Here is a 26783-nt window from a genome sequence, read left to right as displayed (position 1 = left end):
CTTTCGTGCAGCCCTTTCGTGTAATTACGTTATATTCATTACATGACAATTTATACCGCCAGATAGCGATAAATGATAATAAATTAGTATTTGCTTCGATTCAATGACTTATATTTATCACTTTATAAGTGCGTAGATCTATTCACTTCCTGATAATAAAAAATAGTACTCCTTAAGCATATACATATTTTAGGTTTAATGAATCGATTACAAATCGAGGGGTGTCTCAAAAAATCAACTTATTGTCGTAACTAGCAATAAAATTTATAATTTGGACGTTTGAATCAATTTTGAAATTAGGTATTTCAAATGCATTATAATGAGCTCGTCTATAAGGCACGAATACTTCAATTTTTCTTTTGCCTTACATCGAAATATGTTGCCGAATGACTCAAATTTCAATGAAAACCGATGAATAGTTCAAAACTATCAAAACCCGTATTTCGCTTAAATGTATACCGTGTGCACTGAAAGTTTTGATATAATTAATTATACCTTAAACGTAAATGCTTTCATGAAGTCTCCAAATTGTGACTTCAATAGATGGATTCTTCGAACATTTTTGTGCTTAAGGAATTTAGTGAATTAAATTCGATTTTAAAGTGAATTTAAGTGATTTTAAAGATCTTAATGGTTTTCGTTATTGAAACGAACATGTAAAATGCAAAACATTCCGTATTATATCTTAATAATCGAAAACATAAAATACATTACTCAGCTTAATCAACTTGTTTATAGCTCATTTTCTGTTACAATTTTGTTAAAAATTGTGAGGATAAATTGGGCGAGGTGAATAAATCGTAAGACAAATAATTAATATTTGAATGGTATTATGGAGTATATTGAATAACGAAATAAAATTGAATAAATAAGTACAAAATGTGCTCGGGGTGCCACTGCATGTAAAGCATGCAGACTCTCGAATAGATTATCTCAGGGGCGCGAGTCCCTTTAATTATTATAACTAAATCGATTCGCGATGGCTCTTAGCGGGTGTAGGTGTGTGTGTGTGTGTGTGTGTGTGTGTGTGTGTGTGTTTTTTTTTTTTTTTTTTTTTTTNTTTTTTTTTTCCTACTCCACCCCATTCGGACACTCACCGGTATCCGCCGTTAGGCATTGCTTCGGTGAGGCCGGGGTTAGTTGAGCATTTCTGCTGCTCCTGTTAGTCGTTGTTTTCCATACATCCCCCATCCGTCGCATAGTGATATGCGACGATTAGGGGTTCAGGGACTCATCTTTATCTTCTTGGTGAACCTCCGATCCTGCACGATGCCGTCGGCGATTGTCGTATCCCCTTTTTCAGAGCCGTCTGCGTGGTCACGCATTGCTGGCATCTCCTCCTGAGTTGGGCCTCTCTTCCTAGGACTCGCTGTCAAGTGCCATCTTGTGAGTGTGGTTCTCGCTTCTGCAGCCGATGGCAAGTCCGCCGCTTTGCTCTGTCGGCTACATCTTGTGAGTGTGGTTCTCGCTTTCCGGCGCTACCCTGTGAGTGCTCCTCCTTTTTCTGTTGTCGTCTTGTGAGTGTGGTTCACGCTTCAGGCGCCATCTGTGCTCCAACAGAGCCTTGGCTCTCACATCCGGCGCCCTCTTGTGTGTGTGGTTCTCGCTTCCGACTTCATCATGGGAGTGGTGTGCTCCATCTATTGCCAGCCTTGTGAGTCCTCGCCTCGGGCTCCTACTTATGGTTTTCCTATCGCTTCCAGCTCGCACAGTGATCGGGGTTTTTTACCGCTTCGGAGGCTGATGACATAGCCCGGGTCTTCTTTTTGAGTGGTACCCGCTCCACCTCAGGCACAGGCTCGACCACACCAGGCGAAAAAACGAACCTCGAAAATTCGTCCGGTGGGGATCGAACCCACGCCCTACGGCGTACCTTGTATCAGCAGGCAAGAACTATACCCACTGAGCCAAGGAGGCCGATGTGTGTGTGTGTGTGTGTGTACTTAAGGTAAACGCAGGCCGGCCTCTTCGGCGTCGACGTCGTCGTGGACCCTCTCGATGATGGATGGCGGCGGCGTGGCTGAAGTGGCAGGCAACACGTCGGGATGGATCGATCCAATTGTCCAGTGATGTGTTGGACTGGCACTGGTCACAAATGCGATTGCACGTAGTCGGGTGATACTGTCGACTTGTATCACACGACACGATAACGAATTAATTTCTCGGTTTGCGGCGGATATCGGAAATGCAGTTATCGGCGTCTCGATGACGAATTCGAGAATTGTCCGCCGGGGTCTTAACGACGAAATTACGAGTTGCACTTCGAAAGAATCTTAATATGCCGGACCGAGGTTCACTAGTCGAACGTGAAACAAAGAGTGTCCTCGTCAGTCGCACTTTCCAGTATTCGAGCCTGATCGATGATCGCACCCGCAAGCGTAGCGAGGCGATATCGATAAGCTCCAGCTTTTCGTCTTTTCGGCCAAGCTTCGTTAGTGCGGCCAACTTGTCGTTCGCATTCCTTGCTATGCGAGTCCTGTGTTGCCAATGTTGCCATTGCTGCTGCCAACTTGTCGTGTCATCTCTCGATTCATGTGTGTATGTGTTTGTGAGTGTATATTTGTGTGTGTGCCTATGTCTATCGAACGCTCGTTGTGCGATAAGAGGCGTATCTTCCCGTCACAAAATATACAGTGCATTTTGAATGACTTAAAAATCACAATTTATTTATTTCGAAAGATCTAGACCAGTTTTTAGTAATTTCAAATTCAGTAAAACAACGTTAAGATAGCTCTAGCATGAAAGGCTATATCTATCTATACGTTGAACTGTGAGGACTCCGTTGGTTTCCTCTAAAAAGCACACAGCTCCAAACGAGATATGAAAAAAAAATCTAGGCTGATCATTCCGTGATGAGCTGCACGAATGAAACGAGCTGAAAAATGCACAGAATTAGCAGTAGTCTGGTTAAAAAATGAAGCATCATCACGACAGTAACTAAAGATATAATGATATTAGATACCACGAGGTTTAGGTAAGACACAATAATATTCGCACAGTTTTTAATAAAATTGAAGAAAAACATCTATATAATTATGTGTACATATATTTACAATTGTTAAATAAGGATTATCACTTTTCATTGAAAACTTATGAACAAATCAAATGCTATAACCTTTGTGAACTGACTTTTGATGTCTGATTAATTGATATTTTCGACCAAAGTTCTTCCGGCAACTTTCACATGCGTGATCTTTGCGACCTTCATGGACGGTTTTTTGGTGTAAAAGCAAATTATATTTCTTTCCGAATTTCTTCTCGCATTTGTCGCATGCGAAATCTTTACGACCCTCGTGGACTATCTTTTTGTGCCGAAACCAATCTGATTTGAGTCCAAATTTCTGCTCGCACTTGTCGCATGTGAAATCTTTGCGACCCTCGTGTATTGTTTTTTGGTGTCTGATCAAAGAATCTTTTTGTCCAAATTTCTTTCCGCACTTGTCGCATGAGAAATCTTTTCGACCTTCATAAACTGTCTTTTGGTGGGAGAGCAAAGTAACTTTTTTCCCAAATTTCTTCTCGCAATTGTTGCATGCGTAATCTTTGCGACCCTCATTATTCTTCGGTGGAAAAGAAAATGATGTTTATGTCCAAATTTCTTTTCGCACTTGTCGCACGCGAAATCTTTGTGACCTTCGTGTACTATTTTTTGGTGTGTGATCAAAGAAACTTTTCTCCCAAATTTCTTGTCGCACTTGTCGCATGCGTAATCTCTTCGACTTTCATGAATTGTTTTTGTGTGTCTAATCAAATGGTATTGATCGAAGAATGTCTTCTCGCAATTATAACATGTGTAATCTTTGCGAACCTCATGGACTATTTTTAGGTGCCTTAGTAAATGCCATTTTCCTCCAAATTTTTGTTCGCAATTGTCGCACGCGTAATCTTTGCGACGTTCGCGTTCTATCTTTCGATGGGAGAGCAAACGCGATTTATTTCTGAAGTTCTCCCCGCACTTGTTACATGCGAAACCTTCGCGACCCTCGTGGACTGCCTTTACGTGTACCAGCAAACTCCGCTTATTTCCAAATCTCTTAGCGCACTTTTCACATAAGAAATTTTTTAAAACTTCGTGGAATATTTTTCTGTCTTTAAGTAAAGATGATTTGTTTTCAAATTTTCTCTCGCACTTGTTGCATGTGAAATCTTCTCGATCTTTGTGTGGCAATTTTTGATGCGTAAGCAAACTCGATTTTTTCACAAATTTTTTCCCACATTTGTCACATGGAAAATCATTGCGGCTTTTGTGTGCTGATATTTGGTGTCTACTCAAATTTTTTCTTGCACTGGTCGCATGTGTAATCTTTTTGTTCACTGTGAATCGTGTCTCGGTGGGTTATCATGCTCGATTCTAGTGTAAATGCCACTTGAAAAATATCACAAACGTGTTGTTTGTCGTCAGAAACAACATCGTCGTGTTCACGTAAATTGTCGTTAGAGACAACTTTTTCGGATTTCTTCTCACCTTTATCCATTTGAGTTTCTGAAATAAACGATAGATCCTTCTATTTAGTGCCACGGAAATTGAACGAAGAAAATGTTTCTGCTGGTAATATAATAATAATCGATTGTTTCATTGGGAAACCCAACACTTAAAATAATTTGTTTTTACTATAAACTCGAGCTAGTGTTCAAAGATTAATGCCAAAATCGTTTACAATCAAGTTACTGACTTATCTGTTTATACATTCTCCAGACTATTTTTGGCCGAGTTTAAAATTTAAACTTGCTTTATTTCACTTTATTTTTTCAAAATCTCCATTTTTTAACAATCTTTCATTCGTCAAATGGTTATTCGATATTTAACGCGTCAATTTTCTAAAATTATTTTGGCTTTTTATGAATTATCTCAATTGCCACTGCGTAAACATCAGTTTTTCGGTGCCTTAACAAAAGACAATTACATAATCTTACGAATGAAGCTCGTTTCTGTAAAATCTTATCGTAATTTAAGAAAATTGAACAGTAGTTCGTGTATTAACCTCGAGGTTTTTTTTCGTCTCGTCAATAGTTATGCTTAAAAAACGTATTCTCCAAGTTTGAGCAAAATCTATCTCTTTGGCCTGTTTCAGACTCCAGTTTATGAATAATTTTTTAATCTTTTTAGCCAGCTTATGACTCCACCACTAGATGGCCGGTACTTTTGACGTGCAAATCTGCAAGTGATAAAGTCCAAATAATAGTATAAGTTCACGACGATACAGTTTTAGCCATGAACTTTCTACGTATATATATACTTGGCTCACTTGCTCGCGCGGGACAAATATGCGAATTTATTTCGAACGATCATCGCTGCACGTGCAGCAGCAGCAACGGGACGACGACGACGACGAGTCGAACACATGGCGCGGCGGCACGTCTGACCTAACGTTTTACGTGACTACTTGCTGCATAGCGGCGGCGGCAGTAGTAGTAGTCGATCACGCCTCGATCTGTGCCACGCGCGCGGAGCAACTGTTTATATACAGCTGGGCAGGCTCTCGTACGAGGCAAGCAAAGTTACCCAAACTTCTCTCTCTCTCTCTCTCTCTTTCTCTCGCTGGCTCGCGTCTGTTGACTAAAGGTATTTCAACTGCGCCTTCTCCTCTAGTTAGTCTTCGTGTAGAGAGCAGTGCGCTGAACGGCGCAGGTTGTTGCTGCACACACACGCGCACCCACACACACAGCCGTGGGTGTATAGGACGAATGTTTACCGGGCGTAATAGGTAGAGCACTCCATTATATATAAACAGCCCCCCCACCCCTCCGTACGTACCTTACCTTGTAAACGCTCGCGTGTTACAAATTTACGCAGCCGATCGAGTTTACTTTTCATCGAGTTTTGATCGTTCGATAATTTATTTCCCTTGCACACACTATACGCGGCTCTCGATCGCCGGAGAGGATTTAGTTTGTTCTTTTATACGTATATATATAGCCTTCCTCCTCTTTTTCGACTATCGGAAAAACCGGGGGAATTGGATTTGTGTTACACGAGGCTGTCTCTCGGAGAATTAGCCAACGAGAAATTCTTGGTGCGCGCGCGACATTTCCCCCGCACTTTGTGCAATTAAAAGCTGCTGCTGCTACTACTGCTGTTCTTCGTTTAAAATCCGTTGGTGCAAATTATACACAATTTTGGTAATTCTCTGATTTTCCGTTTTTTTTTTTTTTTGTATTTTCTGCCCTTCCACGAAGGGGTTTGTTTGCGCCCGGTACATGTAACCATCATTGCTGATTACACACTTTTAAACAGCACTTATTTAATTAAAACGTTTNGTGTGTGTGTGTGTGTGTGTGTGTGTGTGTGTGTGTGTGTGTGTGTGTGTGTGTGTGTGTGTGTTTATACCGAATGGCTCGGAGCACGCGCCATGAAAGTGCAATTAAAAGTTCATCCGTGGACATTTCGATTTAGAGCGAGGGAGATGGATAGTATAGCACGAGGAGAAAGAGAGCGAGAGAGATGAGTGTTTAATTGAAATTTTATAATAGAATTTAGGCTATATAGCTGCCCGAATCATCATCGATTTTAAGCGCAATCCTGCGGGATGTCCGTCAGAATTAAAAAGAGAAAGAAAAAAAGGAGAAACTCAATCTTTCGTATAGCTCGTGCGATAGCCGAGTCCAGCAAATCGCGCACTTTGTCACACGGATACACAAAAGCTTATACATACGAGAGCAGCGGCGGGGCTAAAAGCATCTTGCTTTCTCTCTCTCTCCCTCTCTCTCTCGTTATTATTCGACTTTTCTTTTGCCAGTCATGTACGAGTACTTCAAAAGCGTAGCTAGCTAGGCAGGCAGTCAGGCAGGCATGTACATCGTACCACACACTCGACCGGCCGCGCGCCAAATCAGGTTAAAAAAACTTTGCGCGCTCTGTGTCTGTGTGTGTGTGTGTGCAAAGCGTCAGAGCAAAGCGTGCCAAGAGTCGTGTATTTTATATACATTTGCAATGCAAATTTTGTACATCGCTATTATTATTTTTCTTTCTTTTCTTTCCTTTTTCATCGCATTCTCTAACTCGTGCTACTTTACAAGTCTCTCTCTCTCTCTCTCTCTCTCTTTTTCTCTCTTTGAGCAATAAATTGCTCGACTTTAATCGCTCTCTCTCTCTCGCTCGTTGTTTTTCTTGCATTTATATAAGGATTTACACTTTGAAATTACGTGCGCATCCTTCCCCCCCTCCATCCCTCCAACGAAACCTTATGTAAAAATTTATCGTTTTGAAACTATATATACGTGTCAGAGAAGAAAAAGAACGACTCGACTGCACAAGCGGATCGTGTGTGTGTGTGTGTGTGTGTTTGCGCGACCGAGTGGACCCGCTTATCCTACTTTATCAAAGGCTCGGTGCAACTTTACTCGCTCTCTGACGTGTATATTATGCAGTCGACGTGGATTCTTAAACATTCTCTAGGAAAGATAAACTTTTTCATTAAATAAACTCCGAGAGTTTCATTCTTCTTCTACTTTTTTTTTCTTTCTTTTTTGCCGCCGCTGCTCGATCACGCATCGCGCGCTTAAGTAGTTGGGATAATTTAAATTTTAAACACGAAATCGTGATTTTATTCGCCGCCACCGAGGATGCTTCGCGGCGCGCTCGACAAAAATACACACTCAGTGCACAGCTCGACTCATTCGCGCACACGCGAGCACAAAATCGATGGTACGGAGAGAGAGAGAGAGAGAAGAAAATTTTCGCGGTGCCGCGCGCTGATTCATCCTTGAGCAAATACGAGAGAATTATATACTCGAGTCGATCGCGAGAGATTTTTCAAGGTTTTTTTTTACTTCGGCGTTGAATTTGTACTCGATGATTATTTCGAAATATCTTGGTGCGCGATAAGCAAGCGAAGAAAAAGAAATTTTAGAGAAGAGTTTTTTCTTCTTCCTGCGATGCACACGAGAGATCCGATCAAAAATTAACTTCACGTATATATAGTGGCTTCATATACTCACTATTATTCGAATCTCTCTCTCTCTCGCTCTTTCGAGTAGTGTGTGCCACTTGTCATGGAACTTTTTTTTTACGCCTCTTGAAACTCTCTTTTCTCTCGCCGGAGTCATGGAAATGAAGAGGCTTGAGTTATTACTCCAAAGTTTTTCCGAAAGTTTTTTTCCTGTTGCATACGTGTCTTTTTTTCCACTTTTTATTTTTTGGTTTCACCGGGGTAGTAGAGAGAGAGTCAGTGGAAATGCTTTCGTTTACTGCATCGCGAGCGCAGCGAAAGCTCAGCGCTTTACTCGCTTCGAAAAAAAAAGGAAGCAAAAGCAAATAAACATTCGGAATTGCTTCACATTGTGCGCATGGAAAATGAAAAAAATAAAAGGACGTGTCTTATCAAAGTATTTGTCTTACTTTTTTTTCTCTCCGTAAGTATATAAAATTTTCAATGAGTTTTGTTCGTAGATCGTTATCTTTGTTTTTTATTTTTTGCAATTAATCCTCAAGGATCGTATCGCGTTGTGCGATGTAACGAAACAAAAAAAAACGAAAAAAAAAAAAAACAATCCGACGGATCGGAAAAACTTTTTCACAATCGACTCCTGTATAACTCGAGCTCCTTTGAATTTTCCAACTCGAGTAATAGTACGTACGTACGTACGTACGGCGTCTCACATTCGAGCCCGGGTTACATTTTTAATTAAAGCCAAACCGAAAAACTCGAGACTCTCTCGCGGAATTGGTAGGTTAACTGTATCAAATGTTTCCTAGTAGGCTCGCATTCGCGTGCATATACACCAAACAGAAGCAGCAGAAGCCTATAATAAAGCGGGAATAGCAGAACCGATCGTTTATCTCAACTTTTAGCCCCGGCAGGTTCGTTCATTCTTCTACTTCTTCTTCTGTTGCCATTCTCCATTTCTGTCTCTCCATTCGCTATTATATATCCGTCTTATACTCGGGCGCACTTACAGTTTTCTCAGCAAAAGAGGCTCGCTTTTCTCTTCTTCTTCTCGTCATTATATCGCGTCGATGGTAAATGCGCCCAGCTATTTCCTCTCTCTCTCTCTCTCTCGCTCTCCCTCCCGACGCTCCTTTCATTACTTTTCCGATTGTTTCGCAGCGTCGGCATATCTCTTCCTCTGGTTTCTTTTCGGAAGGAAAACGGAGGGGGAGTCGAGGGGCTATATATATTGTTTCAAAACTTTTGCCCAACTGCTAATTTGGAGGTTGTTTGATAACGATAGACAGCCGAAAAGTAGATCTTTAATTAATTTCGCCCCAAAAAGTTGGGATGTATCTATTATCTATCCGGCCGCAAAATGTTGTATTAATTTTTTACTGTACCATGGGATAAACCCTCGTAATCTACTTTTCGCAATTATGCGTCTTTTAACGTTTCGACGTGTTCGACGTGCCCCATTGTAATAATCGATCGATTTTTGCATATTTTTTCTCGGTGGGGTAGGAATATTCAATCCCCGCGTGCGACCGTACACGTGTAATTTAAAACACGAAGGATATGTAACGGGTTTACAGTGCACCACCCGTGATTAAAATCAAAATAACATCGCCCGTGGACCGCTGCTGCCGAGCTGCATCGGAATGAATTGCGGTTGCTGTTTTTGTCCTCTCTTCATCTGCGGGTAACTCGATTCTACATATATGTATACCGCATGTATGTATGAAAGTGAGCTTTGTCGGAATAATACCATTTTCGTGACCGCAAGCTTTGCGCCGAAAACCGACATTTGCTCCTATATGTATAATGTTTGTGTTATATCTCTATGCTGCTGCTGCTGCTGCTGCTGCTGCTGCTGTACGAACCAATACATTTTCGGGCGTAGGATTATTATGACACGATATATAACAAAGTATCAAGTTCTTCAAATATCATTATAAGTTTCATATAAATTTGCCAGAGCTCGTCTGTAAAATAGCGCAGTTGCGCAGAGCGCCAAGAAAGCTGCTGCCAAACTCGGAACGAGAGCGCGTAAAAACGGAATTTCTCTCTCGTCGAGATTCACTAAGTGGAGGGCGTGCGCCTAGGCTACGCGTGCGTGCATACGCATAAACGTCTCTCTCCAGCTCTCCCTTTTTTGACCCCTGACATTGTAAACAAAGCAGCTAGAGACTTTAGCACTATATCCCTGCCATTGTCAGGGTCATCTCGCTTCGGTCTGCGAATCCTTCTTTTATACATCCGCATCGTGTACGACGTACTTCTATGTATTGGTGTGTCTACTACTACGGGCACCGTGTATAATATTCGCAACAATTGCGAAATAGTAGGTGAGGTGAGTTGCGGTGAGCTATATGTACCACCCGGCGACGGCAGCACTCGAGACATGCTTTTGAAATACTTTATGAACTCTCCCTTTGCGTCGTTGCGTGTACAGTGTATAGAGCTGTGCTGACCGGAGGCAGCAGCCAACAAGCGATGCACGCGCGCACTCCTACCTACCCTTATATGCGCGTTATTCGCGTTATTATTCCATTCGCCAAAGACAATTCAGCATTTTTATCGCTGGTACACACCACCGCCACCATAGGACGAGAGGATTTAATTGCTTCGTTATCGGGCAGGCCTCGCCGCGCCGCTCGACTCTAGTGCGCACTGATTGTTCGCGTATATATATTACTGTGTCGAGAGCGATCCCATTCGTTATTATTCGAATAATTTCATTCTTTTTATAATGTAGCCCACTCATTTCACGCACTGAAGCTGCTTTTCGAAAAAGAAAATAATAATCACGAAAAAAAGACGAAGAAAAAAGAAGGAAACTATCCTTTTTTTTCGCGAAAAATTGAATATTCGAGCGCGCTCGCGTGGCTTTTCCATGCCCTGCGCGCACAAAAAAGGGCGCACACATACACACAAAAATCAATTCCCTATGAACCACGAGCCGAGCAGCGCGCTAGATCCGCGTTTATCGTGTGGCTATAGGGAGAGAAAAGCGCTATTGCACACACACAGACACATAGATAGATAGCTAAAACCTCTCTCTCTCTATCTTTTTCGTCTTCATTCTTCGCTCATCTCGTCGACTGCTGCTCGCGCAAATCTGAAGTTTTGTGCACAGCAGCCATCGGTGCAGAGGGAAAATAGTGAAAGAGGTGGAGTGAACTGCTGCTGCTGCTGCTGCTGCTGCTGCTGCTGCTGCTGCTGCTGCTACTGCTGCTGCTGCTACTGCTGCTACTGCTAGTCAAGACTGAAAGGCAAAAGAGTAGATTTCGATCTCTCTCTATGCTTTTCTCTCTTTTCGCTGCCGTAATTTGTTTTCCATTCAGTTTCACTATCTCTCTCGCTTCTCTTCATACCGAAGGGACTATCTCTTCGATATCATCGAACGCTGAGCGTACACGAATATATACCCTATCGGAGGCAGGCCTTTTATCGAAATTCATTCGAATTGAAAATACTCGATTGTTAAGCAACGTTATACAATGCGGTAACATTTTACATTTTATTTCGCCAAATCCTTTAATTTTCCTACATAATACACGTGCGCCGGGCGACCGATACAGTGAGCACCGACATATTGTTACGCGTCGCATCAAAAGTAGCTTTTCGCCCCCCCCCTACTCCTCCTCATCTTTCCTCGCCCCTCACCCCCCATAAAAATGCCACGTATGTATATAATATTAGTATACGACTAGACGAAAGGATATGCGTGTTATATACTTGCCTGCAGGCTATCGAGGGTTGTATACAACGTATACTACTACTATATACATCATCTAGACGCGTCTTTTTTCACGGTTCGTTTCACTTGTCCTTCCCGCGCACGGGAGATGGAAAATTTTTGTAATAAGTTCCGCGTGCAGAGCAGCAGCAGCATCAGCAGTCAGCGCGCACGGGTCGAGGGAAGAAGAAAAAAAAGTTATCTCTTTTACTCGCTCTATCTTTCACTCGCGAAATATTCGTCTCTGGCGCTATTAGGTTTCCTCTCTTTTGAAACATGTCAACTCGTACACTCGGCGGCTGTGGCAGCGGCGACGGTAATAATACGCTTTTTCTTGATTTTTTTCATTTATTTTCTTTTTTCTTTTTCTCATTTTCCCGCGTTTTCCCGCGTTTTCCCGCGTTTCCCGCGTACCGACTCGCGTGCGCTTTTATTATTAATACTTTAAATGGCGCGCGTACGCACATAAACGACACAACAAACACAGAGTATTTTCTAATAAGCCTCGTCTTATCCGTATAGTTAGTTGCCGCCGCGACTCTTTTCATTTATTTTTAATCTGCTGCACGCACGATGCTGTGTATTATACGTGAGTATACGCGTGTGGTGCACACAAAACCGCGCGTCGCGTCGCATCGCGCGAGAGAGAGAGAGAGCTAAAACAACTCATTATATATATATACACGACCGAGCGCGACACAAGCTCGCGAGCCGCGAGAGTTATAAATTTGCCTCGGCGTGCAATCGTACTGCAGGCTTTATATTTCATTTTGGGGCCAATATAATCGTCGGGTCAGTGCGGCGAATGAAATACTCTCTATCGTGTGTGTGTATGTGTGTGTGTGTGTGTGTGTGCGTGCCACGCAAAAGTCACAGAAAAGGTAGCCTAGACCGAACTTTAACGGTCATTTATCAGTCGACGAGTGACTATCTCTCTCTCTCGCTTTAATTCTCGCTCTTGCCTCTCTATGCCCGCGCGAAATCGAGGGTTTATTTATAAACGATTTGTGTCATGTGCGCGACACTCATTTGAGAATTCGTAATTCTATTATTGCCTCTATCGCGTTCGAGCATTATAAGTGTACGCGCGCGTGCTGTGCAAGGATCTTTAATTTATAGGCGAGAGCGGCAGCGATGATCGACTTTGCGCAACAGCATAGCAGCAGCAGCAGCCGCGAATTAATATCCAAGGCTCGATTCAAACTCGCTGCAGCTTGTGTCAGACACTATAACTCGGCGAGCGATCTAGTAAAATACTCATTCGCGCACTTCTTTCCGGGTCGAGCTTGCATTATATTAACATCGACATCATCGAGAGATAATCCAATATTCGACTCTTTGAGCGATTAGTTCACTCGCACGAAAACAAGATTATGATAGTATTAAAAATGAAGAAAAAGTAGGTTGTAGATTTTACCTACCTTTTCCAAAATTGTAATAAACTCGTGAAATCGCATTAACGTCGAATTTCAATGTAATTATATGTAGCTTTTGGGAGAGTAAGGGGGAGCGCCTTTCATTAAAAGCAGTGCCGCGCACGTGTGCATACTTGATAATAAATGTAACGAATATACACATTCCAAAAAGTTGAATTACGTGCGACGTTAAATAGTATACACGTGGATGTCAAGGTTGTAACTAACGCATCAACGCACGTACCAAACTCGCGTGTCTTTCGTTCGAAAAAAGAAGGCTTTTCACGTCGCTCGCTCTTTAGTCGTCGTACATACTGTACATTATCATATACGTTATTATAATAAATATAGTACTTGACCCTCCCGCGAACGAGCAGAGTTGAGAATTGCGTGTATATTATGAAATCCAAGAGTACAAAGACACAAACCGCACGCACACACTGCATCATCATTAGCTATACATTGTACATACAGTATTTTATATGCACTGACAGTTTTGTCCGCGACGCAGCAAACGCAAACGTAAACGTATTAACCGCGCTGGGCTGGGGCTGTTGTGGGGCTAAAAACAATAAGAGAGAGAGAGAGGAAAGTTTTCATTATTTAGACGAGTTTAAACGAGACCTTGCTGCATGATAACGAGAAAGAGAGAGAGAGAGATTCTCCCAAGGCGCGCGCCACAGCAGAAGCGTACGCGCGTTTCGAAAAGGCTTCTTTATGCTCGACATATACTACTGCGAGCGAGATCATTTTCGACTCTCGCGAGCTGCGTGTAATAAAACATTTTCAAAGTCGTTTTTGCGTATGACGTCGAATAAGTGGCCGGGCGGGGGGGGGGGCTTCTAGAACGAGATTTTTAATGCAATATAAAATATCGTATAACTCGAGAGCGCGAGTAAGCGAGCTCTCTCTCTCTCTCTCGCTGAGCAAATATAAATAAACGCGCATACAAACTTTGATGAAAGAATCCTAGCAGTCATATTGGAACACGAGTAGTATGTAGAAAAATATTCATCAAAGTCTCTTTCTTTCGTGACGTGCGCGCGTATATACAGCGCTTCGTTTATATATTCTGCTCTCCGAGAGCCCGCGAGCCCGAATGGAAAAAAGGCCTTGAGGGGGTGTCCGCGTGTGCGGAGTTGTTCTAACCTACATCAACCCATTCATTATTATAAGCTGCACTCACATGCGTGCGCGGAACTTTTCATCATCTGAATATAAATGCGTTACCTTCGTCACATCCGTGCGTACATAGTATATCTCTAGGAAAATAAAGAAAAATGTTGTCACAAGCTCGATTATTGTTCAAGACGAAAAAAATAGAGATCTAACGAATCGTCGCGCAGGTTTGATTGGAAAAGTATGAAAATGCAAATTTCCATTTTCCTCGCTACTGCTGCTGCTGCCGCGTACGCGTGCGAGAAAAAGAGCACAACGCATGTTGCTGCTGCTGCCCTCGATGTATTTAATGCTCATCGATATTCCGAGCACGTTACACAGGTGTACTGCGAGGATCATTCCTGCGCGCGTTTAATGGTAAACAATCGAGTATTATGCGTATTTTTTTATTGCATTCGCTGCTGACGTAAGCGTGGTGCGACATCCACGGGGATCGAGGTGGTAGAGATTTCGCGAGGCGTATAATTTAATATCCAACGCGCGCGCGTTAATAGCACGGAATAAGTGGACAAATTTTTATACCGAGTTTTATAAAGCGATCTTTGAAATATAGCAGCGTAAAAAGCATCCGCTTTTTATTGCCGAGCGTTGTAAATCTTTTTTGTTTTTTTTTCTGTCTTTAAAATTCGTGTTTTGAATTTTTATACGAAATTTTATTATTATTCCGCTCCATTCGAGGCTCGAAACTACCTAGATACTAATATAATTCTATACCCGAGCTCGAGCCGTTTTTATTTTTTATATGTAACTGAAAAATCCGCGACCATTTTCGCGTTATCATTTCCATCGTATCGATACGATATCCCTCTCATAATCCTCAGAGCTCAAATTGCCAAAGTAGTTGAAACATGAAATAAAATAAATAAATAAATAAAACTAAAAAAATTCATTTGTCAACACAGCTAGTGCAAATGCTACTGCACACATCCTACGCATACGTACTTATAAACACATACTCGAGGGGTAGAAAAAAATTTCCAGCCACAGCAGCAGCAGCAGCAGCAGTAGTAGTAGTAGCTCTAGCTGCCTCTTTTACACGCAGTGTCTCGTACTCACTTTACCTCCCTTATATACAGTTTTCTCTCTTTCTCTCTCTCTCTCTCTCTCTCTCTCTCACTGGCGCTTACGAGCCCTCGAGGAATTCGCTTGGTGGCTCATTTGAGAGCGTCGGTGAGCAGTAGCAGCAGCAGCAGCATACCGGCGACTGTATACGTGTATACAACACACACGCGTACACAGACAGAGGCAACCCACGCGCTCGCAGGTCGATATTACGCGCGAAAAGCTCCCGGGCAAAATTTTTTTCCTTACGCCATTCGACATTACTGCCTACCCTCCCTGCAGCGTTGTGAGTTGCTGCTGCACGCGCGTTGTCGAACTTTTGCGTTAAAAACATCGTATAATGGCCTTTCGGCAAGTTTTTAAGGGAAGGAAAAGTATTTTCCAAGTTCAATCTATCAATGTTTCTCTCTCTCTCTCTCTCTCTCTTTCTCTCTCTTGCTCGAGCTTTCTTCCTCGCCAGAGCTTGTAACTAGGTGGGAGGGAAAAATGTAGCAAATCAAAAATGAAAACCGTTATAATATCTAATTGGATTGCAAGAGCGGCTTATAAACGATCGATATTTACTCTCGAATAAGATGTTCTCTCCATTTCAGAGTAAATACTTTATTACGATAAAGCCAAAGCCATCGCGAGAGTTTGTGTAATCTTACGGAACAATATACGACATGTTGCACATAATTAATGAAATTGTTAATAATCTCCGAATTATACTATATCACGTGTTTAATTTTCAAAAACTGTGACAGTTTTTTTCTTCCTCTTCAAAGAGACGTAAAGTGACGTAATTGACTGGTTCTCTTGAAGCTTTCGGGGGGTTCAGATATAGAAGTTGTTTTTTTTCTCTCTCAAATTTGAGACTTCCGTTTTCTCGATATTATTTATTTAACAGAGACAATTTGACAGAGTGAGCAAGGAGAGCTCGTGCTCGCTTTTGAACCATTCTATTAATTTCTAAATTAAATGGGACGTAATGTCATGTCAAAGGGTCGTGTCGCGGTGGTGGTATAGGTACTGTCGCTCTGTATCTCTTAAACTTTTTTTGCTTTTGCTTTTGCTCTTGCATATTGCAACTACTGCTGCTGCTGCTGCTGCTGCTGCTGCTGCTGCTGCTGTGTATGCCGGTAATGTCGTTAAAAAATGTAGCAAACCCCACGTCAAAACTGCACATATTCAAAATTTTATTCGAAAAACAGATGATGCTCTTCCCTTTTTTTTTCTCCGCTAATTCGTGTTACACAATTTGGGTGGAAAACTCTATTTTCAATTCTACGCCGTTTGCAAAAAAATGAGAAAAAAAATCCCGCTGACGTATATAGAAATTTCGTATCGTTGAGAGAGTGAGAGAGCAGCAGATTCACTCTCTGACTTTGTTATACTACATGTGCGCATGCATATATAACATCACGTATTCTCTCTCTCGTTTTTCGACACGTGTTATTCTCCCGCGCCTGATGCACGTCGCTCTCCGGTCCGTATAAGACACTCGTACAAGATTCGCGTTGACATTTTTCTCTTGACGCATCGTAGCATCTGTTGCTTGTTACGCATCTACATATATGTATGTATAAATTATGACGGTACACACGGCGGAGTATTTTACACGCGAAACTATATATCGCGTGGCAGGCAAGATGCTGAGCGAGAGTATATGAAGGCAGACTGCGAGGAGGCCTCATGGCCCCCCGAACAAACAAAGCGCATTTTCCCTGTATGTGCATAAGACGCTTTCTCGAGTCTTGAGTCTCTGTGTGTAACTATATGTATCCTCTCCTTTGCCAGAGCTTGGAGCAATATACACTACTCTCGGGGCGGCTCGCTCGCTTCGCTAGGAGCAGCATCAGACAAAAGCGATAAGAGGGTCGTCGTCGTCGTCGTCGTCGTCTTTGGCAAGTCTAGTTTGCAATGCGAGCAGTGCTGCTGCTCCGTCTCTGTCTTTCTCTGTGTGTATATACCCAGAGAGAGTAGTACCCAGCCCCAAAGACAAGTACAAACTGACAGTTAGCAACACAAACTTCGTATATAGGATTTCTTGAGTGATGATGGGACGGGCGCGCGCGTGCACGTGGTGGTCTGGCCTGGCCTGGCCTGGCCTGGCTAAAAGGCTGTTACAGTATACGTACCGCTCGTGCTATATCTGCGCAACCACTTACAGGGACGCGTATATATTGCCGCAGCGAAACGAGCTGTATTAGACAATGTAAAGTGAATAATAAGAGCGAAATTAAATGTTATTACGATGTGGTATTTTGGTAGAGATGGTTTGTCAGTGATTTTACTCAAATTCGCACTATTCGCGTGTAACGCAATGAACTTTGAGATAGATATTTTCTGGAAAATTCGAAAAAAATTGTTTCTCATATCACATGGTTAAACGATAGAATAATAAAACTCACAGTGGTCATGACACATGAAAACAATTTTTGGTTTTGTTTTTCGAGTATTATCTATCGAATGGTAACGTACCCGTTGAATTTTTACCTCAATTTCTAAATGCAATGTTTTCGAGTGAAATAAAATCACTTACCTACGTATCTTATATAAATCCACCTTTGACGCGGGTACACGGAAAATGCATTCCAATTACACCCACTCTGCCGCTAGCGAGAAGTTTTTAATTAAAACAGATACATATTTCGCGCTTATAGGACAGCGCCGACCAACAAATATGACACATTTCGCTTCGCGCCCGATACGCTCGAAATTCCGAAACGCTACAGCAGAACAGAGAGCATTGTTGTAACCGTACTTAAGTGCGAACTCGTAACGTTACGGGCACGCGCGTGGCAATTGAAACGGGCGACGGCACTACACTCCATACACGCGCGTGAGGTGCAAAAAGTATATAAGAGAGAGAAGAGAGAGAGAGAGAGAGAGAGAGAGAGAGAGAGCTGTCCCTCATAATTAATCGATCGTTGAGTGGAGTGGCTAGTCCATCCATCTATTTCTCACTCACTCTCTCTCTTTCTCTCGCTATAACAAATTAAAATCAATACCGCACGTTTGGCTATGAATAGAGAAGGGAAAAGAAGCATATATCACGATAATTTTAGGGATTTCATGCTCGTTGCTCAATTTGCAGCTGACAACGGCTGTTTGGTGAGGGTAAAAAAAATATATAAATCCGAGTGAAGTCTGGAAGTCAACATTTTTTGTATATCACTTCAATGTCCTATATGCAGATATGTACGTCTCATTACATGGCCACCAACTTGGTATAGACATTATACGATTTCGAATGAAAGAGATACTCTTATATACTTCCACTATAACATCATCGTCATTTTGTAATTTAGCTATTTTTCGCCTACAGTTACATATTACGTTTCTTCTTTTCAATTTTATACTTACAATTTCATACGATGCACGCGCATACGTCAATCACACTTATTTTCATTTTTTAACTTTTCATCTTTCTGTAAATTGCATTATATTCATCTTCTTTTAATACCTATACCACTACAAATGGCATTATTAAAAGTCAGAGGAATTTTTATCTCGCGAACTCGGAATATCCATACTTTACTCTTTTACTCATCCATGTAAATTGTAAATGCTATGCATTCGTACGTGACTGCTCTCGTGTATAATAGTTCTACCCGGCTCTCAAAGAGCGGCATCATTTCTTGCATGCGGTATGTATCGCGCTCTCGCTAATTGCTAGATCGAGTGTAAAAAAAAAAAAAAAATAAATAAAATAAAAACCAAAAAAGTGCCACGAATCGAGCCGGGCAAGTTTCCGCTGCTGCTGCTGCTGCTGCAAGCTCCGACGACGACGCGTATAATGCCATGACGTGACGCGCTACTGCTGCTGCTGTACGCGGGGTCGAAGCTATTAATTAGCCTCGCTCGCTCGCTAGCTCGACGTGTGTGTGTGTGTGTGTGTGTGTGTGTATGTGCATTGCGAGCAGCTCGCAGACGATTAATAAGAGGTTTATATAAGCTCCAATCACGGAATCATTTTATTGAGAAAAGCTAATTGCATAACGTTTGAATCGACTCCACTCGCGCGCAATATAACGCGTGATATCTGCACCCGACATAATAGTTCGGTTGAGCTTTCGGAGAGGAGGAAAAACTAAAGAGCGAAAAATCGTGTCGACGAAAATTTGTCGAAATGCACTTATTTAAGATATAAATTATTAATTAGTCGACGAATGCATTTACGCACTAGACGCGCGGGGTTGCGCGAGTAAACAAGGACTCGACGAGTTGACTGCAACTCGAGAGGCAGTTAATGCGTATCGCGTGGATTTGTTGCAAAATTTGTATTAAATAATTCCATTAATCACCGCCCCGTGGAAAATTCACAGATATACACACGCGTACACGCGTATACCTTCATCCGTATATATGCGCGTGCGCGCGACTATACTTGTTTTCGTATCAACGTCAAAACTTGATTTTAAAGCCTATTGGGCGCGCAATGAGCCATGCGATACTTTGCGCGCGCTAGCTGCGCTCGTCGTCGCGAGGAAAAGCGAGCGAGTGTACGAGAGCGCGAGTGCATATGAAAGAGAGAGAGAGAGAGAGAAGCAATTTAATACGCATAAACTAGAGCAGAGGAACGGTGTATCATGCGGAGTATAGATATATAGGGGGAGCAGGAGGGAAGCCGGCAACGCTGAATTACGGAAATTGCAGACGCGAAAAATATGTATATATGAGAGCTGGCGCGGTGCAGCCAAGTGTGGATATATCCAATAGATGCGCTGCGCTGCTGCATGGGTTAATACTACTACTAGTACTACTACTACTACTGCTATACTAGTCTGCAGTCTGCACTGCTGCAGCCAGGAGAGAGAGAGAGAGATCAGCGCATGTGATATTGAATTCCGATATTATATACTGGTGTGGGCCACGGAGGATGTGCCGTGTGTATTATATAAGTAACTTCTTCGAGCGAGAGTTTACTTCTTTTTTTTTTATTATTATTATTATTCGATAGTTACAAAACTGTTACTACTAGGGTGTATCTGTTTTTTTTTCTTTTTCCTTCTTTTTCAATTCTTCTCATTGATTATACAAAATTTGCTTTTGCGTAAAGGAGAAAAGCCATTTTTTTCACAAAGAAAAGAAAAAACGTCAAACCTCTTTCTCAGGCATTCAAGTTTTTCTCGTGCATCGTCGCGACTTTTGCGAATTCCAGCAGCTCGAACTATATGCATACGTATAACAGACGAAAACGAGCAAACAGTCCACGCGCAAAAATAAAAGGGAAAAGAAAAGACAAAAAAAAAACACAACACATCACACACACACACACACATACTACTAAAGTATTAGAATTCGGAGGAGGCAAAGGTTTCAGAGGTATATATATCTAGAACGCGAAATAGCTCGAAGCAGTGGCGACGACGGTGACGACCAGCAGCAGCTAGCTCCTTTGGTCCATTGCCTAACGAGGCCTGATTAAACAAAAGCGGCCCCGCGATGACCCGTGTACTGCTGCTGCTGCTGCTACTACTATACACCCTCTCGCACTTGCGCCGAAGGAAAAAAAAATATACACTCGTTTCTTGCACACACATATACACTGTGCTCTCCAACAGCCACCATCGTCGGCTATATACACAAATAGTCTACTTTTGCCTAGATGAGAAAGAGAAAAGGAGCACCACCTCGTGTATAGTTTCTTTTCTCTTATATATTCCCACTCGCCCCTCGAGCGCAACACCTTCCTCCGCCTTTATATATATTTTTTTTTATTCTTTTCAGACTGTAGCTTCCAGTATTACTACTACTACTGCTGTACACGTGTTGTGCACCAAGTCGCGTAAGCTCGATTCGGCTCTTTAGTCTTGAATTTTTTTTCTTTACTTCTACAGTAGGAACGCACGCCTACACATTTTGATGTACAAATGTGCGAGTGTGTGTGGCATAAGTCAGGAAATTTTCACCTCGCGACGATGCTCTTTTTCCTTCTCTCTCTCTCTCTCTCTCTCTCTCTCTCTCTCTGCGTGTCGAGCTTTTCCTGCTACCGCTGCTGCATGTACTTGTGTGTACACTTTTATGTCCTCGCACCTCGTGATTTTAGCACGGTACATACAGCATATACGTTATTTACTGTGTGTGTCGCGGCTTGCATCGCCTCTGGCTTTCTGTATAATGTTAATGTGCGCGCGCGGGAAAAATTGTTAGCTAGAATCTGCCGCGCGACAACTGCAATAAAATTGATGAAAATTCATTGATACACTTGTGTGAAAGTTAAATCTTGAAAATGACGCGAGCGGTTACAACGCTGCATATATACCACGCTATTACACTGATTTTACATCCCCGCACTATGTTGTATTCGTGAATTTATGCAACAGTTTCCGACATCATTACAGAATGTACAAGTTGCAATGCTTATACCGAACCGCGCTATACGTACGTATATCGACGCGAAATCAGAAAGTTATATATGCCGCGTAGTAGCAGCTCTTATATGACAGACACACATTTGTTTTATGCATATATACGATCGCAATATGTGTGTACCGTATAAAGCTATAACGTCGCCTAGGCGCGCACTTCGCAGTTTCACCCCGATGCGAGAGAGATAGAGAGAGCTGTCTAACATTTTCGGTCGGTGTGTCGACTAGGAGAGAGAATCCATAATGTCAAAAGCCTCTCTGGAGAGTTGCGAGGAAAATGTTGCAGCGGATAGAGCGAGAAGCTAGCCAAGGTGCACTTCTCGCGCGCGCGGCAAAGCTGAGAAATATGTCAAGTTCGCGAGAGAGATACCAGAGCTTTTATAGATTCAAGCTGTATATATAGATATGCAAGGATGCTGCTGCTGCTGCGACTGTGCGAGAAAAAGTAAAAATATAATTCCGAAAATTTCTATCGCTCGGCGATCCGGTGGACGCTCGCCGCGCGACTTACATCTCACTTTTTGTCCCTCGAGTGCTGTATAGCCAGCCAGCCACTCGCGCGAGCAAGCGTGTGAATGAATATGCCATTATGTATGCTCTATAATTCAATAAAAAATGCAGTCGAGCATCCAAGTCAATAGGAGAGAGAGAGAGAGAGAGAGAGAGAGAGAGAGAGAGAGAGAGAGAGAGAGAGCTTATATTATCGGCGGTCGATTACGTCCTGCGCATTACTCTCCATTTCTCTCGTTCTCTCTCGGAGTGCATTACGTACGCTAGAAGTGGCCAGAGAGAGAAGTATCCATGTCTAAAAATATTATATGTATTATCTACCTAGCTAGCTGCTAACCTTCGCTAGAGAGAGATAGGTAGAGAGAAAAAAGGAAGCATCGGCATGGCAATATATAGATCGATGTGCAGTTCACTCTCTCTCTCTCTCTCTAGCTTGAAAACGTAGTTTGATACATGCATCATGCATGAGCTGCAAAATCAAGCTTACGCCTGGCTAGCTCATAAAAGAGAGAGAGAGAGAGAGGTGAGGAGTGTACGTGCATGCATGTTTAATGCTTTTCCATCGCACAGTTCGTGTATACACACACTCACGCACACACGTCCAGAAACACCTAGAGGCATCGATATTACTGTATATAGTTAGAGCGCGGCCCGCGATTGCAGGAGAATCGTTTATTCATACAATTAAGTTTCGAGAGATTTAAAATTGAGAGCAGCACTTATATAACGATGATGTATATTTTGCGCGAGGAAATCGAGAAAAGACGAGGCGAGGTGGTCGCGCGTGGACCTTTCCTCAATGTTAGATATATATACGCATTAGTTGATTTATTATATAAATATAAATATATATGAAGTCTCGCATCTATAGATAGCGCGCGGTTGATGTATCGTAAAATGTATTTCCGATAATTACTTTTGCTGCTGCTGCTGCTGCTGCTGCTGCTGGTCACGTGACGCGCGTAGCTGCGGCCCCGCGTCCTTCCTCCCACGCTTGAATAATTGATAATTAAATTTTGCTGACTATAGCCCCTCGACCTGCTGCTGCTGCACCCGGACTCTCTTATACACGATGTTATGTATAAGTATATATCAAGCTGCAGTGCGTAGGAAAATGTATTTAGTCGATGAGAGGTACGAATTAAATACGTGTGTTTATGGGTAAATCCGAAAAAACCGCTTTGTGATGTACCGTGTGGTGTATGGCACAAGTTCGGTTGATTTTTGGAGTGTCTTCGTGCTTGCCTATACGTCACTGTAACTTCGTACTTGGAATTTATCATACATAGAGAAAATACACATAGTTATGTGTACGATGTTAAAAAACTGTTTAATTTAATGCAGTATTAATGTAAAATCAGACGTAAAGTTATGGTTTAAAATTAATGAATCAGTGTTGATGTTTCTCGTTGCATAAACTACGCATAAAGTGTAAGAAAATTCAATAAGATATATTATTTATCAAGTCAAAAGTTAACAGAAAAGATTCGATGCTTTACCTAACTTGAAAAATTTTGTTTAAGAGTTCATGTTTTGATACCGATTTATCCTTTGCGTCAATTGCTCGAAATCTTGATTAAAGCCAATCCTCACCGCTAGGTGGCGAGTACCTATATATGTAAATCTGCAAGTAGAAAAGTAAAAATAATTGTATAAGTCAAATCGAGGTTTTAAGAAAAGTTTGTAAATTATTAGTTTGCATCCTAGATATTTAGGTATACGAGTTATGTTGTTAAACTGAACTGTTAGTGTCAAAGTAAATATAATTGTATAACTCATAGAATAATTTCAAAGGCCAATGCACATACTAAAGGTTGGTTTAGAAAATAAAAACCGCATTAATAACAATTGCGTTATAGTTAGATCCATTTCATTAAAATCAAATCGACAAATTCATTTTAATTAACATTTTACATTGAAATTGCATTCAGAATAACTATTGAAAGTGGTTTGGTCAGACATGTATCCAGTTTTAACGGTCCTTTTCGTTTATGAACCAACTATAAAATGGCCACGATTTTTTTGGATTTGCCCATATGTGCACGCATAGGCGCACGTGTGTGCTTCGCGACAGAGAGAAAAGAAGAGAAAAAAGGCGTCGTTGGGTCCGATACGTGTCGACGAGAAGTATTTTAGGTATATCGAAAACCAATACCACCACTCGATTAACACGAAATCACTCCTCTCTCCTCTTTCCATCCCCTATACATACACACACTCGTACACAGTCGTACACGCATACGAAATTACGCCGCGCGTAATGGCCTATGCACGACATCGAATAAAAATCGCAATTAATTTTGTACTCCAAGATGGGAGTTAAAAGGCATTGAATAATTACGTGTGCAGCAGCTAGCTAGCTGGCACTGCATAAACCAAAAGTTTTTGCTCTCTCTCCCTCTCTCAGTAGTGATACACACCACTGCACTCCTATGGGAGAAAGGGTTGGCGTCGTAGATACATATGTATACGAATGCATATACAATTTCGAGAACTGTAATAAATATCAATGTAAATTCGCCCTTATGTACCATGCATACATATGAAAGCTGCAGACATGTGCCATGCGCGACCGTGCATAGCGATATTTCGGTCAAAATAACCCTTTAAATACTAAGGCTACGTATTACCGCTATCTGCGGCGAGGAAGGTATATTACATACGCATGCGAATGCTGAAGGAGGTTATTTTTATTTATACTGTCTAAACATTTGTGCGGGAAAAATATGACTCCTGGCCAGCGTATAAATATACAGCCCCTGTGCACGGGCATTTTGAGGTATTTATACGAATGTTGGAAAAGTTGAAGGAAAAACAAACGCACCGAGAGGAGAATCTCGAAGTATAATATGTAGGACGAATACACACGCGTACAAACGGAGGTCAAAAACAAACCCTGTGGTATACATACGACTGCTGTAGTTGGGCGTCTGTATACTGCTTAAAACCCATCGCAGTTTCCGAGTTAATTGGCTTAGAAAATACGAGAGACGCAGAGATACATTTAATTGTCGCAGAGCAGTTTCGTATTACTGTCGCGAGTTTTATACATACTTTTATCAAAAGCGACATTGTTATTAACTAGTTGAGAGCTTTTATCCTGTCAAAGTGATTGTGCTTGCGCGCGAACTTCGTATCGCAAGCAGATCCCCGGGCGGGGAAAGCAAAGTTAATTTCCGATTAATCATTAGCAGAGCAGCGAGAATCGCAGAGAGTGAAAAAGTCCGAAATTCGCGCGTGCGCTCGAATTTCTTCGACGATATATAATCAAGCTGCTGCTGCCGCTTTGAAAATGTCAGCGCGCGCGCGAAATATCTCCGCTATAGATGCGCGCGAACGCGTCGATATAAATCAACTCGATCTCTTCTCCTCGGTGACGTATGGCAATTGGATGCTGCTGCTGCTGCTGCTTCGAGTACATGTACACGCCTATATTTGTGCGAATCGCACAAAAATTACCGTGAGCTTTTAAAAGCTCGCCTCTTTTCTTCATTTACCGGGCATGCATAAACTGCACGAGACGCTTTTGCACCGTCCGTACGTACTATATGTACGGAGTGTTGTGTGTACAAAATTTATGCTCGACTAAGTCTCTCTCTATTCCTATCTCACCTCTTTTGGTCTTGCTTCTCTTCAAGAATTTATTATTCAAAGTCCGTATTTTTTTTCAAGTGTTTTTTTTTTTCAATCTGACTGTCGCTCGCCTGCTTGAGCTTTTTAACTCGACTGTACTAATTTAATGCATATAAAAACATAGTTATTATGGAAAATATACATCACTGTCTTTTTTCGCTTACTTATATGCGTGCGCCGTGCATACGGTACCGAAAAGTTTGCGTAATTCATGTTCTTCATGCAACACAGTAAGCTCGAGCTTTTTTTTAGGCGTCACATAAAAGTCGATTAACGCTCGTGCATAAATGTTGTATTCGCGTTGGGTGAATCTCGAGGCAGAAAGACACCGAGCAAAAATGAAAATATTTACAATCGCGTTTACTTTTAATTTTTACAGATTATATGAAAAATAAATGTTTTTTTAAAACTTCTTGGGGCAGAGAAAAGACGAAAAAAAATTAAATCCTTCACGCAGCAAGAGAGCTTTTGAAAAAGTATATCCCTTAAAAATTGCTAATATCACGTTCAAAGAATTTTTATTCTCTCCCGCGCGCACCACCACCTGCCTCGTCATCTCCTTGAGTAAAAATAGAAAAAAGTTTAAAGCCGCGAATTTTTTCCTCTTCTATTTTACGCCGGTAAATACGTAGTATATAATTAAATTTGTTAAGCGAGTTCTTTCTCAGTTTAGCATCATTATCATTTTTTTTCCCAACTGCATCGAATGTTCATCGTTTCCAATTTTGATATTCATTTCTGTCGCTGTGCAAAAGTCATTATCTTACCACGAAAAAGAAAGAAAAATAATAATAAAGTAAAAATCCTGCAAATTTTGACGCAATCGAAATCCGGCAACGGGATGTCGAAGAAAATGATCATTTAGCTCTTGCAGCTCGTTGATGAGCTGCTGCTATGAGCACCACCACCAACACCGATCGTCGTCGTCGTCGTCGTCGTCGTTGTTCCCGAGGCTTCCGTTTCCCGACGGTCATAGCTATATATGCACACACATACATATAGAACCGTATTTTACCTT

At 41.9% G+C, this 26783-nt stretch overlaps 1 protein-coding gene across 5 annotated transcripts in view; it reads left to right on the top strand.

The window, feature by feature from the left end:
* LOC106656529 (poly(rC)-binding protein 3) overlaps positions 1 to 26783 on the top strand; it is a 145823-nt gene that overhangs the window by 73421 nt on the left and 45619 nt on the right. The gene's annotated exons all lie outside the window — the stretch shown is intronic.

This window comes from Trichogramma pretiosum, unplaced genomic scaffold (genome assembly GCF_000599845.2).
Source record: "Trichogramma pretiosum strain Unisexual culture from Peru unplaced genomic scaffold, Tpre_2.0 scaffold20, whole genome shotgun sequence".
Lineage (NCBI taxonomy): Eukaryota > Metazoa > Arthropoda > Insecta > Hymenoptera > Trichogrammatidae > Trichogramma > Trichogramma pretiosum.
This window is presented reverse-complemented; position numbering and strand designations above follow the sequence as displayed.